This window comes from Archocentrus centrarchus, chromosome 15 (genome assembly GCF_007364275.1).
Source record: "Archocentrus centrarchus isolate MPI-CPG fArcCen1 chromosome 15, fArcCen1, whole genome shotgun sequence".
In the NCBI taxonomy this organism is placed as follows: domain Eukaryota; kingdom Metazoa; phylum Chordata; class Actinopteri; order Cichliformes; family Cichlidae; genus Archocentrus; species Archocentrus centrarchus.
The window spans coordinates 9,229,153-9,242,364 of NC_044360.1; the positions used below are offsets into that span (position 1 = coordinate 9,229,153).

The 13,212-nt window shown below is 39.6% G+C and overlaps 1 long non-coding RNA gene across 2 annotated transcripts in view; it reads right to left on the reverse strand.

Annotated features, from left to right (window-relative positions):
- LOC115793719 (uncharacterized) overlaps positions 1–9,249 on the reverse strand; it is a 90,361-nt gene extending 81,112 nt beyond the window's left edge. For both annotated transcript variants that reach the window (XR_004021123.1, XR_004021122.1), the window contains exon 1: positions 8,997–9,249. This is a non-coding gene — a long non-coding RNA (uncharacterized LOC115793719). The remainder of the gene's footprint in view (positions 1–8,996) is intronic.
- Between the last annotated feature and the right edge of the window lie 3,963 nt (positions 9,250–13,212).

A 13,212-nucleotide genomic window follows, 5' to 3' on the forward strand; every position in this document is an offset into this window, starting at 1 on the left:
TCATCTTTTTCTGAATGCACTTTCAGGCTCTGCCACTACCACTTCCTCTGCTGTAAAGCCACTGGTTGCAGTTCATTACTGGAAACCAGTAGCTCTGACTAAAAACACCACAGTAGTGAACAGTGCACTCGTGGCAACCGTTAGTTATCAATAAGTTCCACGGTGTGAGACAGTTAAACCCCCACTGGCGACTACCCAAGAACTGTCACACATTCTCCATCTTCTCAGCTTCACAGTAGAGTAGCATCTTACTGGAAACCAGTATCTTTAACTGTGAACTAGCGTGGCCGCCCAAAAATACCTGCCCAATATGGGTGTGGTGGAGCATTTTGCGACCACTCTCACAAGAACAATTCTCAGTTGAGGAAGAGAACTTGTTTCAAAGTACTGATATCAGACATGGGAGTGTTTCCTGTTAAGATATGCAAATTAGTTCTGTTGCTTGTGCTAAAGTTACTGCAGTTCCTCTGACAGGATAAAAATATTAACTTTTAAAGTTACTGGTGGTAAAGCTAATGTACAGGACTGCAGTTTTACAACAGGCAAATTGCAGCCTTCACACGCATTACTAAGTCTTTCCTAGGCCCTAAAATTCAGGCTTAACATTTCATCAGTGTCAATATCAAACTATTAATTAAAAAGAAACTGCATGCATTGCATTCTGCTTCCTTCTCCCCGCTTCCACTACAGCTTTTCATAACTGCTGTGCATACTTCAAAAAAAACATGATCTCAGCACAGCTCAGTGTCTGATAACACTGACACAGACTAAAAGAAATGAAGGCTTTGCCAGATTTCTTCTGTTTCATCAATAATCAAATACAATACCTTGAAATATTGGAGACTAGGAATGAAAACTTCTACCCACTCTAACTGGAGGTACAGTAAGACAGCTCTCAGAGAAAATATATCAAGTTATGAGCTCATAACATTGGACAGAATAAGACAGAATTGCTGCTCACGTGTTGAGCTGCCTCCAAAGCAACTGTACTTTCACTTTTGCCTAAAAAAGGATAAAAGGTTAAATCTGGCCACAGGAGCAACAGGTATGCACACATAGTGCACCCACTCACTCACGGTCTGCACAAACACCTTCACAAATGTTTTAACACTTTCACCCATGAATAAATGGATAACGAAAAACTGTATTCTGAGTTTTCCAAAGCAAAATCTCTTGTTCTCATCATGTGAATGTCTCATAAAACAAACTTTGCGGTTTTCTTGTTTTAAAAGACGGTGTTTCTTAACAACCCTCATGTTCAAAGCCCATTGGTTAGTCCGAAATGTGCAACACAACGCCCTTCAAGTTACAAACAAGGCTGCTATTTAGTTCCTGAAAAGCTGAGATGGGAGAGATAAGAGGGCTTTAGCCTGCCTGAGGATATTATGTCAAAATGAGACTTGACAGTGACAGAAGAGGAAGTGCTGCTGCCCCACTGCTGTGAGTGACGCTAGTGACTGTGAATGTGTTTGCATTATCATGCTGTGGTGAGGAACAAAACGTACATGATTACCATGTGCACTTTTTGAAAGAGACTAATAAAAACGAAGACTCAAGAATTGTGTGAATCAGTATCTTTACAGCATAGCAGAGCTTACTGACACTGCAGGATCTGAGAGCTTTTAGCACATTTAATTTGAAAATTTTATATATTTTATTTATTTATTTATTTATTTTTTTACACTGGTGCTCAGTATCTTTAAATCCAGCTACTTCATTCAGTGTTTGGACACTTGTATAGCTGTCTTATTGTTCAAAAAAGTAAAGACATAACAGTTTTTTTAAGAAGAGCATCCAGAAAAGTTGTTAGGCCCGGCACCTGCAACAGAGGAGCTAGGATGGTGGCAGGTAGGGATTCAGTACTAGGGCTGTCACCAGAACTCATGCTTATGATAGCTTCTGATACCAAAATTCTGAAAATGTGATGGTATTTATTTGGGTTTTTTTTAGTACCATAAGTATGAACTTTAAGTAGCATATGTACCGAGGCTCCAGTTCTTCCAGAACTGACAGGAGCAGCATAAACCTACAAGTGTTCTAGTCTATCCTCACATGCTGAAGAAGGATACTCACAAGTGCAGCAAAAACTACATATGAAAGATGGCAACTGGTGTAGCTGTTGCAACAGGTTCACTCCGACTTATTGATAAGGCAGTAAGCAGTGGGTATAGAAGTATCTGTTTGTATTTGAAGTGATAATTATGGGGGTGACAAAGCAATACGGAAATGATGCAGTTGCGCTTTTTAGACCAAGGGAGGAAAGACTTACAATTCAGTGACACATCTAAAAAGACTGAAGCGCCTAAAAAACAGATGTCACTGGGCTCAGTGGATGGCTGCCTCTCCCTGGTTCTGCCGGAGGTTTCTTCCTGTTAAAAGGGAGTTTTTCCTTCCCACTGTTTCTAAGTGCTTCCCATAGGGCAGTGAGGGGCTCGAAGGATCCGGGAGAAAAGTCAAATGTTGAACATCGGGTTAATTCTCACACCGGAACAAGGAAATTAGCACACATTAGCAGATAGTGACTAGCAAAGTTCTCCACCATCTTTTGTGTACATAGAGCAGTCGTGTCGCTTCGTGATTGTTCTGAAACCACATGCTCATTCATTGGCTAACAATTTGTGTGAATCACAAAATCCCACACACATACATATTTTTTATATAGTACAATTTCAAAGGTAGACAGAATTGATGTAGGAGCTATTAACCAGCTGTACCATTATTGTATAGTAGCTGACAGAATCAGCTAGCTTTGTTCAGCCCCTCTAAATCTCACTGGTTAACCTTAACATGTTGCATCTTTGTATTTTTGTGGTTTTAGATTCCCAATGAATACCATTCAAGCTCAGTCACACTCTGGAGAATCTCTGCTGCTTGACTGTAAACCTTGACAGTAACAAAATTTTGGCACCTTAGCTGTCCCCCCACCCCCCAGCTTAGTCATTATGATACGTACAGATATGAGGCTGGTATATATTTCAATCTAATTTTCAGCAAATTTTAAGAAAAAATCCAAAATGTCATACTGTGCCTTTGAAACCATTTTGAGACCCTAAACCTCTTTACTGAAACTGCTAGAGCTGGAAATGAAAGTGGCTGCTGAGGGAAAATCCACTGTTAAAGTGTCAAGAAAAGCCGCTTTACATCTGTGAATTGATCCACTGTGGTCGTGGGAAGGTTTCATCAAGACCAAAGGTGGTAAAAGAGGAGGAACAAGATACTACTCCAGCTGAAGTGAGAGCATTAAAATATACGTACAACTGCTAGATTTTTGAATGACACTAATAATTACAGTATACAGACTTATGTGGACTTATCTGGTCTTTCTTTGCCAATATAATTAAAACCTAACAATTACAATTTAACAAGTGTTATGTGAAATTAGAAGTAATTTCATTTCTAACCTGAGTAATGAGACACAATTATTCGAGCTCAGTGGGAGCCAGTAAGAATCACACATGTGACTGCAAGATGACTCGAGTGAAATTTCAGTATGTCTGCGGTGTGTGATGTAAAAGCTGCCTACTCATTTGCCTTTGGTCGGTGCACAAATAGACACACGGTTTACTTTCATTTGAATGAGCCATCTGTGGTTTGCATCTCTCCTTGCAACATGAAGTAGCCTCTACAGTCCTCTGCTGACTGCATGCTCAGAGAAGTGAAGCAACCCAGCCGCAGCACAGTACAGGCAACATCTCCTGTAAACTCGTACATGTGGATGTTTTCTTTTCATGCTGCAATGCTATAATCATCGTGAGCTAATCAATATTTATCATTAGCTTCACATGCATAAAAGTGCCAGTACCAAATCTAAAAAGTTCTACACATTCTCCTTAGAGTCACACACAGAAGCATAAATATTCTGTCACTTAAATTATTCTGTATCTGCCAGATATGTACATTTACTAACTAAATTGTTGCAACAGTTCAAAGGTTGATATTTAAGCTTCTTTTCACTACTGACAAAACTGACAAAAAAAAAAAAATCTGTTGATACAAGGGGAAGTAATAACCATGGGGTGACAAAGCAACATGGAAATGATGCAATCAATGAGGTTAAAGTCATAAATGCACTAGAACAAATACATTAGATTATGAATAAAGCCTTGACATCTATTTGTCTGTCAGCAGAGATTCAACATCAAAGGTAAAACATCAGGTTTCTTTTGACTTTGCTCCTCATGCAGTTCACACAGTGGAACCCAGGACCATCCTGATTATGAATCCACCAGCCAACTGAGGCCTTTCTGTGCAGAGTTTGAGTGTTCTCCCTGTGCCTCTGGGTACCCCAGCTTCCTCCCATGGATCAAAGCCTGCATGTTGGGTTAATCTGTGATTCTAAATTGGCTGTAGGTATAAATGTAAGTGTGAATGGGTGTCTGTCACGATGGATGGATGGATGGAACACTGTTCACTTCATAATCTTATTTTCAGCTTTTTAAATTAAATAAGAGGTGGATTCTTTGGATTCTTCAGGTTTGGACCTCACTGAATATAATCTTACAGGAAAGAGGTCTCAGCATTAACGTGGGTTAAACTGGTTTGGTCAGCTCTGGCTTTCAGTGGGGTTTCACTTTATGTCGATCATTTAAATCCAATCTCTTTCTTGGTTCTGCAATTCTCTTCAACAAACAAACAGATTTTAAATTAAGCTGACTCTCGCCTGCCTTTAAGAAATAAGTTGAACCTGAAATGACCTTCACAGCTTCGACTCTTACCTTTCCCTACTTCTGCCTGTGTTTCTATAGCAACTTTTTATGTATATTTCCCCTAATGTGTCTAGATGAAGGCACAGCACACGCACAGCAACCTGTAATCTGTCAGTTCCTGTTTTGACTTCATTTCCATGCTTACCTACTCACAAAACAATGGCTGAATATCACAGCTATACTCAAGAGAGAAATTTACTGTCATCATGAATACAACAACCATGTGACATCTCTGTGGTTCAGTAATTCCTAGAGGGCACAACAGAAATAGGTCAAAAACCCAAGAGGTTTATCAGGTTTCTCACATCAAGTCAATCTTTTCTTTTCTTTATTACACTGTTTTCGGACACAGAGTCATGGTAAGAAAAAATACTGTAGAGACGCTGTCATTTGAAAGCTGCTATTGTGACACTTGTACTTAAACATACGTGACCAAGGTGACCACTTTCTGAGTTTCAGAATTTTTCACACAGAGGCCTACACAAGTGAGGTGCAGCAGCTCTACACTATGCTACACAGCTTGAGAAACCTGCTTTACCTACAGCCCTTTCACTTACTGCTCAGCATTACAGTATTACAACATCAGCAGATAATTCGCATTTATCAGTATTACTGGAAAACATATATTTGGTATCCTAAATGCAATCTTTCATTTTGTCTCTGTCTTTGACACAAATACATTATATAAGCATGAGATGAAGTGCACAAGTGTGAGCTCTGCTACTTCCTCCTGGTAAGCTTCCAATTTAGGTACCGGGGATGCAAAATGGTGCAAGTGACAAGAGGAAGTTTCTATATTGCAGCGGGTCACTAGGCAACACAAAGAAGAAATGCACGATTGTGTGTGTTACAAAGAGAGTTGAACAAACACAGGGATCACAATACATGTCAAAGAACAAACCTCCATAAAATAAAGCTATAAATAAAATGTTCAAAAAAAGCTTCCTCCTATTGTCTGCCTTTCACACACAAACTTTTTCATGCTCACTCTCACATATGTGCAGTTTCTCTTCCTCTCTCTCCTTCAAACGCACTCACTCAATATTCAGCTCATATCCGGGATGGCAACTCTATACTTCTCAGACTCCAGCCACATGAATGAAGAAAATAGGGACAGGGAAACCCCATGTCGCTCATTATGAAACTCACACACACGCTTTACACCAGAGTTAGCCGACATCTTTACTCTTAATGAGTCCAAAAAGCAGAGAAATGAGGGGGTGCTAGGATAACTGCCAAAAGAAAATATGAAAAAGAAAGTTAGTAGAAAGCTGAGTGGTACTGTCTCATGCTGTTTCTTTAGTATTTTAAGTTGCGCGTGATGGAAAACCAAGTGGAAATAAGAAAAAAGAGAAGGGGAAAAAACTCGGGGAATATTTGTTCCTGCTGGTGTTTAGTTCAAACACTGCTGGAAATATTAAACAATCTGACATCAAAGTAGAACATGTGGTGAAATTTCAGCCAACAAATTGCTCATGTCAAATTAGCTTAAGCTGTAACTGTAGTGCCCCATTTAAGAGCAGATGAATTAACCAGCCCTTTCTAATTTGCAAACAAATGTGCAAAAATGAGCACCCAAATATCCAAAGTTTTTATACAATGATGTTTGCTCAGCTATTAATTATGAGGTCCTTGGCCAGAGTCTAACTGAAGTTTGTGCAAACCACATGAAAGATGATATAAAGTAAGAATTATTTGATCTCAGGGTTTTATCCTTCAAATCAACAGTTGATTAGCAACCTCAATAACTGTATAATAAAATTTTAAAAATGGATACAGCCACCATGATATCACCCATAAGTTTTACCTCTTTATTGTCTGTATTACTCTAATATAAACCATAATTTACAAATGTACATCATGCTGTGTTAGAAAAACAAACAAACTTGAAACTAGTAACCAAGACCCTAAACCCAACAAGAAAATGTTTAGAGAAGTAGGGTCATTTTCCCACTGGGTTTCCATTTTTCATCAAATGAGTTGCCTACTGCTGTCATTAGAAAAAAAGGCACTTGCACAATGGCATTCTTTTCTTTTATATACCATCTATAATTGGGTCTTCAGACCACATGTCTCAGAAAATGAAAACGTCATAAGCGATTCAATCAAAAAGTGTGAGATAGCTTTGTGAGTTAATTAGTAAGCTATCCTTTGTCATTGCAAAGAAAAGAAAACTGAAATATATAAGTGGAAGAAAATCTTAAAAAAAAAAAAAAAAAATCAGCGTTTTTGTAAATGGACTAGCTCTTATATAGCGCTTTTCTACTCAGTCAGAGCACTCAAAGCGCTTACACAACATGTTTACATTTACCCATGCACTCACATTCATACAAGCACTTCCATGTTTATACTAAGCTAAGTGCTTTTAATTAACTAGCATTCACACACATTCATACTCCGACAGGATGATCGGAGAGCAACTTGGGGTTAAGTATCTTGCCCAAGGATACATTGGCATGTAGCCTGGAGTAGCCAGGAATCGAACCGCTGACCTTCCGATCAGTAGGTGACCTGCTCTACCTACTGAGCTACAGCCAGTAGGTAGAGCTCAGTAGGTAGTGTGTGTTTTAATGTGGAAGTGAGTGCCGTGCTGAAGCTGGAGAACACAGTGGTGGGTCAGACAGCTTGGAGAACAGTTGGAGATCAGGCCTGGAACCTGACCTTCACTTTAGAGCTGGCGAGAGTAAGACAAAGTATACTCTAAATCTGTTACACTGTCACAGAGATACTGTGATTCAGCCTAAGCTGTTAGGCAATGCTTTTTATGGGCTTTTACACATGCTACAATGCATTTGATTGGTTGTTACTGAGAAAAATTTAAAATTTTAAACCAGAGCAGATGTTCAGTTTGGGGTTTGTTTGTTTTTTTCTCCTTACCTGGATTTGTTTCCTAAATGCTCAAAAATCTTGTTTTATTGTGTTTTATGTATCAAGCAATAAGTTCTGATTTATTTTAAAAAGATAATACAAAAATGGAGAGAACGAGTCGATGGATGGATGGAAATAAGGAAAGCTGAATCTAATTTGGCAGTTACTTTATTTTTTAATTGTGGCAATTAGTGGTTTAAACTTTTCTATTCTAGAGCCCAACCAATGTATCAGAGTGCCAATATTATTGCCTGATATTACCCATTTGCCAATCTATCAGTATCGGCACTTACAGTATGACAGTAGAGACACCCTTCAACCATGTTAGGAGCGTTGATATTGCATAGTTTGCACAACAGAGGGCAACTGCAACTTCCCTGTTGGCACAATGGAATGCCACAAACACAACAACCAACAGTGTCAGGCTGAGCATAAACAAGGAAATAAATAAGTAGCTGCACATAACAAAGTTAGAAAAATCGGTTTATGTTCCGTGTGTCTTAAAGAAAAAAATCGGCGAGTGTGTGGGAAAATCAGATTTTTAAAAAAACAAATTTCGGTATCCATTTTAAAAATCCATGTGTTCAGGCTATGTTGTTGTCATCATTTTGATGGTGAAGTACAAAATACCTGTATGTCATTGCTCTTTTTTTATATATATAATTCAGAACTGCACAATTACTTCTTAACTTCTGTGTAGTTTTTTTTTTTCTTTTGGGGGGGGTGTTCTTTACAGCTTTTCTCGTTTCCGACAGCACGTAAACGCACCTCTCCCAGTCGCTTCCTTGGCTACAGCAGTTTTGGCTCAACGAAGAGACGCTCACTGCGCTCTGGTTAGACTATTTTCCAGGAGGTGACGCTCGCCAACCACATGCTGATAAGAATGAACTATAAAAAGGCTCAGTGAAGTTCACACAAGTCACATGGATTCTTTTTTTTTTGCAGGCTTCTCACGATAATAATAACCGGGCGGAGCTCGCGTGACGCGCTTGGATACTAAACACAGAAAAAAATGCGGATAGGGTGCAGCCATGTCAGAGAAAACCGTTTCAGGTCTAGTCATTCAATAACATTTTTAAAAAATACAAAAAGGAAGAGGAAGGCCGGGTTACTATCTCTGTCTGACACCGCATACTTCCTTTAATCTTTGTGCAAACCGCCCATTACGCATGAGCGAGCGTTGCACGGCCCTCAAACCTCTCTGAAACTCTTAAAACAGATTGCATCTCTGCTGTGTCTAGTTCTGAGCAAAAAGTACTGAAATACCGCAGTGAACCTGCAAAAAAAAAATCTGCTTTAGTGAATGCAAAGTTTCATCAAAGTCAGTCTGCTTCCTCGTTTGGGGTTTGAAGGGAGTACAGCTGTGGAGAATTTGACATTTATGCGTGTAATTTATAAAGTAATATGAACTGACAGACTTACCCCCACATCACTGGCGGTCAGGCGCAAAATTTGCACTTCTGTTTCTTTTTTAAAATTCAGCCAACATTTGTGAGGCGCGCTTTTGCACCAATATGACCTGACACATTTTCTTTCACTTTCAAACTTTTGCAGTACGTAAAAGTCATCCTCTAACACACAGCAAGACACTTAAGCGCTTTGCCTCATTCTCTCCCCTCTTACTAACTTTCTTAATTGCTGCGCCAAACTCCGCTCTAGCTCCACCATTCATACTGAAGAGTCTGCCAAGACTTGCAGTGTAATACATTTTCGTATTTTTGGTCACACCCACCGTTTTCAGTCAGCCCAGCCCTCTATGTGGCGCCAGGAGAAGCCTCATGAATGGAGTCCTCTGGCCATCGGTGTTGAATTAGATCCCATGGAGACATATTTTACCTAAACATCTTTAACAGTGGTTCAGGATACATACTCTCACTGATCTTTATGAACCAATGGTGCATGTAAACTCAGTGCACGAGTCTTAAAGCAGAATACAAACTTTAAAGAAGAATACCTGGAACCAGGGAGTAGTGCATAAAAATACATTAAAATGTGTAGAAATAATAGTTTAATGTCAACAGTGTGATTACCCTTGTGGTATTGTTTCCAAATTTAGGAGAAGGGGATGTGACAGCAAACCATCTCTGAGATTGCTGTGGGCATTTCACACATTTCAAAATTTAGTGGCATTTAAAGTGTCTACCCCATAGCAGCTTTGGAAGCTTGGTGAGTCACAAAGATGCTTGCAGGTAAATGCTCATCAAATGTGCATTTACTAATTAACATGAAATCATATGTAAAAGACATTGAGGTGAAGCTCTGACGGGCAGCAGAGGCTGACTCCTGCAAAACAAATTCTAATTCATCAAAAAGAAGAGAGTGGGGTATGCTTTAGGGCAGGCCTATGTTGTGACTGACAACTTGCCCCCAGCTACTGTGGCAACAAACCATCTTGCCATTAGCAAACTCCTGAGACCAACAGGACTTTGCTAACCAATGGATGACGTCATGGTGACTAAGTCCATCTTTTATGTGTTGCACCTGATAAGGGAACCCATATTATATACTGTTCATCTGCCATGCTTCATAGAGCAAGACATTATGCAGATATATTAAACGCAATCATGCATTAAAAGACAGGGAAATAGAGCACATTTTCATGAACGCACAGGAAGCAAAAGCAGAAGTTTGGGCGAAAGCTGGGGTGACTTCCCTGTTGCATGTTTCGTTTGGCTCTTGGTGCCTTGCTCAGAACTAACAATGCACTATTAATAGATGGTAAAGGGTGTCCTCTTCACTGCTCTGCATGTTTGGAAGTGGTAACCTATGTCATTGAAGATGCTTTGGCCTCAGTGGAATGCATATGATCACTTCCTCGTGTGGACACAGTTCTTTATTTAACAAAATGAACCAAGATGAACTCTGCCCAGTTTCAGTGTAAATGCTGAGTGAGAAATTTCCTGTTCAGACTTACATAATTTCTGTGTTCGTGCAAACTCAGTTTAAGCAATGGAACTGATGTAACCGCTAGTTGCATGAAGTCTAGAAATAAAATAGAGGATGAAGTGTAGTTTTGTCATCTCAGGATCTCCTGCTATGAAAAAAGTGTTCACCCAGTTTGTCAAAAAACTAACCAAAGTTCCAGTGTATTAATCCCTGATGGTAATTCAGACGAACAAACAACAAGATTTCTATTGAGCATAGAAATGAGAGTGAATAAGGGCAGCCCTGGATTAGTCAGTTTCTCTTTACTCAAAACTAAATGTATTTCCCTGTGATCTCACATTTTCTAAAGAATTACTGAGTTTCAGTTCTTCAACTTGAAAACTCTCATATGTGACTGTTAAATATGGAGGAAAAGGCAGCACACAATTAGCTCAGCTAAAATTTGATAACAGGAACAAAACCTAGCCTGACCATTTCTCGGCCAAATTATTTTAAATACTTAGCATTTCAAAAAGCCAAAATTGTTGATGACATTTACTTGACAAGATTTTGCTCCATGCTGACATGATTGCATCACATAATTTCAGCAGATGTATCAGTTGCACATTCATCTCAAAGATGTTCTACAGATATGGTGACAGGGGGATGGATGGATGGGGAACTATCTCATAGGGATTGGAAATAGGCTCCAGCACCTGTGTTACCCTCATTGTTTTTTGTTAAGAATTTTTTTGGCCTTTCATGGCTTTATTTGTTATTTGCAGTGGAGAGAGACAGGAAATCACAAGGAGAAATACAGGGAGAGACATGCGGTAAATAGCAATAGGCCGGGACTTGAACCTATGCCACCCACACCCTCACGCGGTATATGTATATGGTCACCTGCTCAACCTCTGAGCCACCACGGCATCCATGACACTCATTGTTTGATGAAAATTATCGACCTACAGAGGGGCCGAATGCAAAGACACTCCAAAAATCAAAGTGAAAAAATGTTGTGACAGGTTAGTCTGTTTTGCCGAAATATCACTGCAGCAACTCAAAATGGTACTCAGTATTTTGTAAGGCCCCCCCACCCCACCCCCACCTGCTCGTATGCATGCCTGACAACATCATAGCATGCTCCTAATGACATGATGGATGGCATCCAGGGGGATCTCCTCCCAGATCTGGACCAGGGCATCACTGAGCTACTGGACAGTATGAGGTGCAACCTAGCGGTGTCAGAAATGTTCTGCTGGATTTAGGTCAGGTGAGCGTGGCAGCCAGTCAGTGGTATCAGTTCCTTCATCTTACAGGATGCCTGCATACTCTCGCCACATGAGGCGCCACCTCAGGAGGAACCCAAGACCGACGGCACCAGTGGTTGCAGCAACTCTTGGACTGCCATGTTGTGGATTGGCCAGAAAGGTCAACTGCCTTTTGTTAACTACCATACATACAATACCACTTTATTGATAAACCACTTTTAAAAACAACAGGGCTGATAACATCATACATAAAAGACCAAGACAGGCCAAAAGGCAATGAGATACAGAAACAAAACAAAGGTGTAAGAGTTAAATAAATAAATCGATAAATTAAGAACTATAAAAGTGTCTCACACTCGGTTGAGGGCCAAGGAACAAAAATGTGTTTTTAAACGAGATTTAAAAACAGCAATTGAAGGAGCGTGTCTGACATACAATAGCAAATCATTCCATAATTTTGGAGCTGCGACTGCAAAAACTCGATCGCCTCTGAGTTTGCGTTGCGTCTTTGGAACGAGTAAAAGCATCTGGTCTGCTGACCTACAGTAAGGGAACAGAAGATGGAACATATGGGTGCAGCAGTTCAGATAGATAAAATGGGCCACGACTATTAAGAGACTTAAAAACAGGTAAAAGAATTTTAAAATGGATTTGTAAATGAACTGGAAGCCAGTGAAGAGAAGCTAAAATTGGAGTGATGTGCTCTCGCTTGCTTGCACCAGATAAAAATCAAGCAGCAGCATTTTGCACCAGCTGTAGACAAGCAATAGAGGCCTGGCTATTCCAGTCATAAGTGCATTACAGTAATCAAGACGAGACGTTCTAAAAGCATGTATTATTGTTTCAAGATTAGCTGCAAAGTTTGTATTCTGTTCTAAAATATAAAATATATGCAAATGCTTATTTCCCAGCTCTTTTGACAGGCATTTAGATTTTACTGTACAATCTGGCTTCTTGACCCTACTCAGAAAATCTTAAAGGAAGTGACAGTTTTTAATACATTTTTGAGGCTCTTTGTTTGTACACAGTTCTGGATTTCTCTGTAATTACTGTATCTACTAATGTAAAAGCATAATTTCAGAATTCCTTATAAATTGTCCTGTTTATTCATGTCTGCATAATTCTTGGTTTTCTTGTTTTTGCCTTCTTGGTGGTCCACAGTTGGGCCGTGTTTGTAGGAGGGTTATAACAAAATACAAGTGTTAGTGCTCCTGTGTGTAAAGTTAAAACATGAGAAAAGCCAGAGTCTGAGGGTGTGTTCACCCATGACACACTTAGATTGGCTTATTTTGGAAACAAACACAACAGATTTTTTTCTCTTTTTTTTTCTGGAGGTAGATCTTTTCCCACAGGCTTAATGAATGTTGCAAATGTTGACGTTACAAAAAACTGCATTCAGTCAAGGATGTCTCTTTCCCAAGACATGCCTCATTGTAGTCTGGGACAAAACAACTCATTGTTACACAATCTCACATTCTACAGTACTTTTAAGATATGATCCA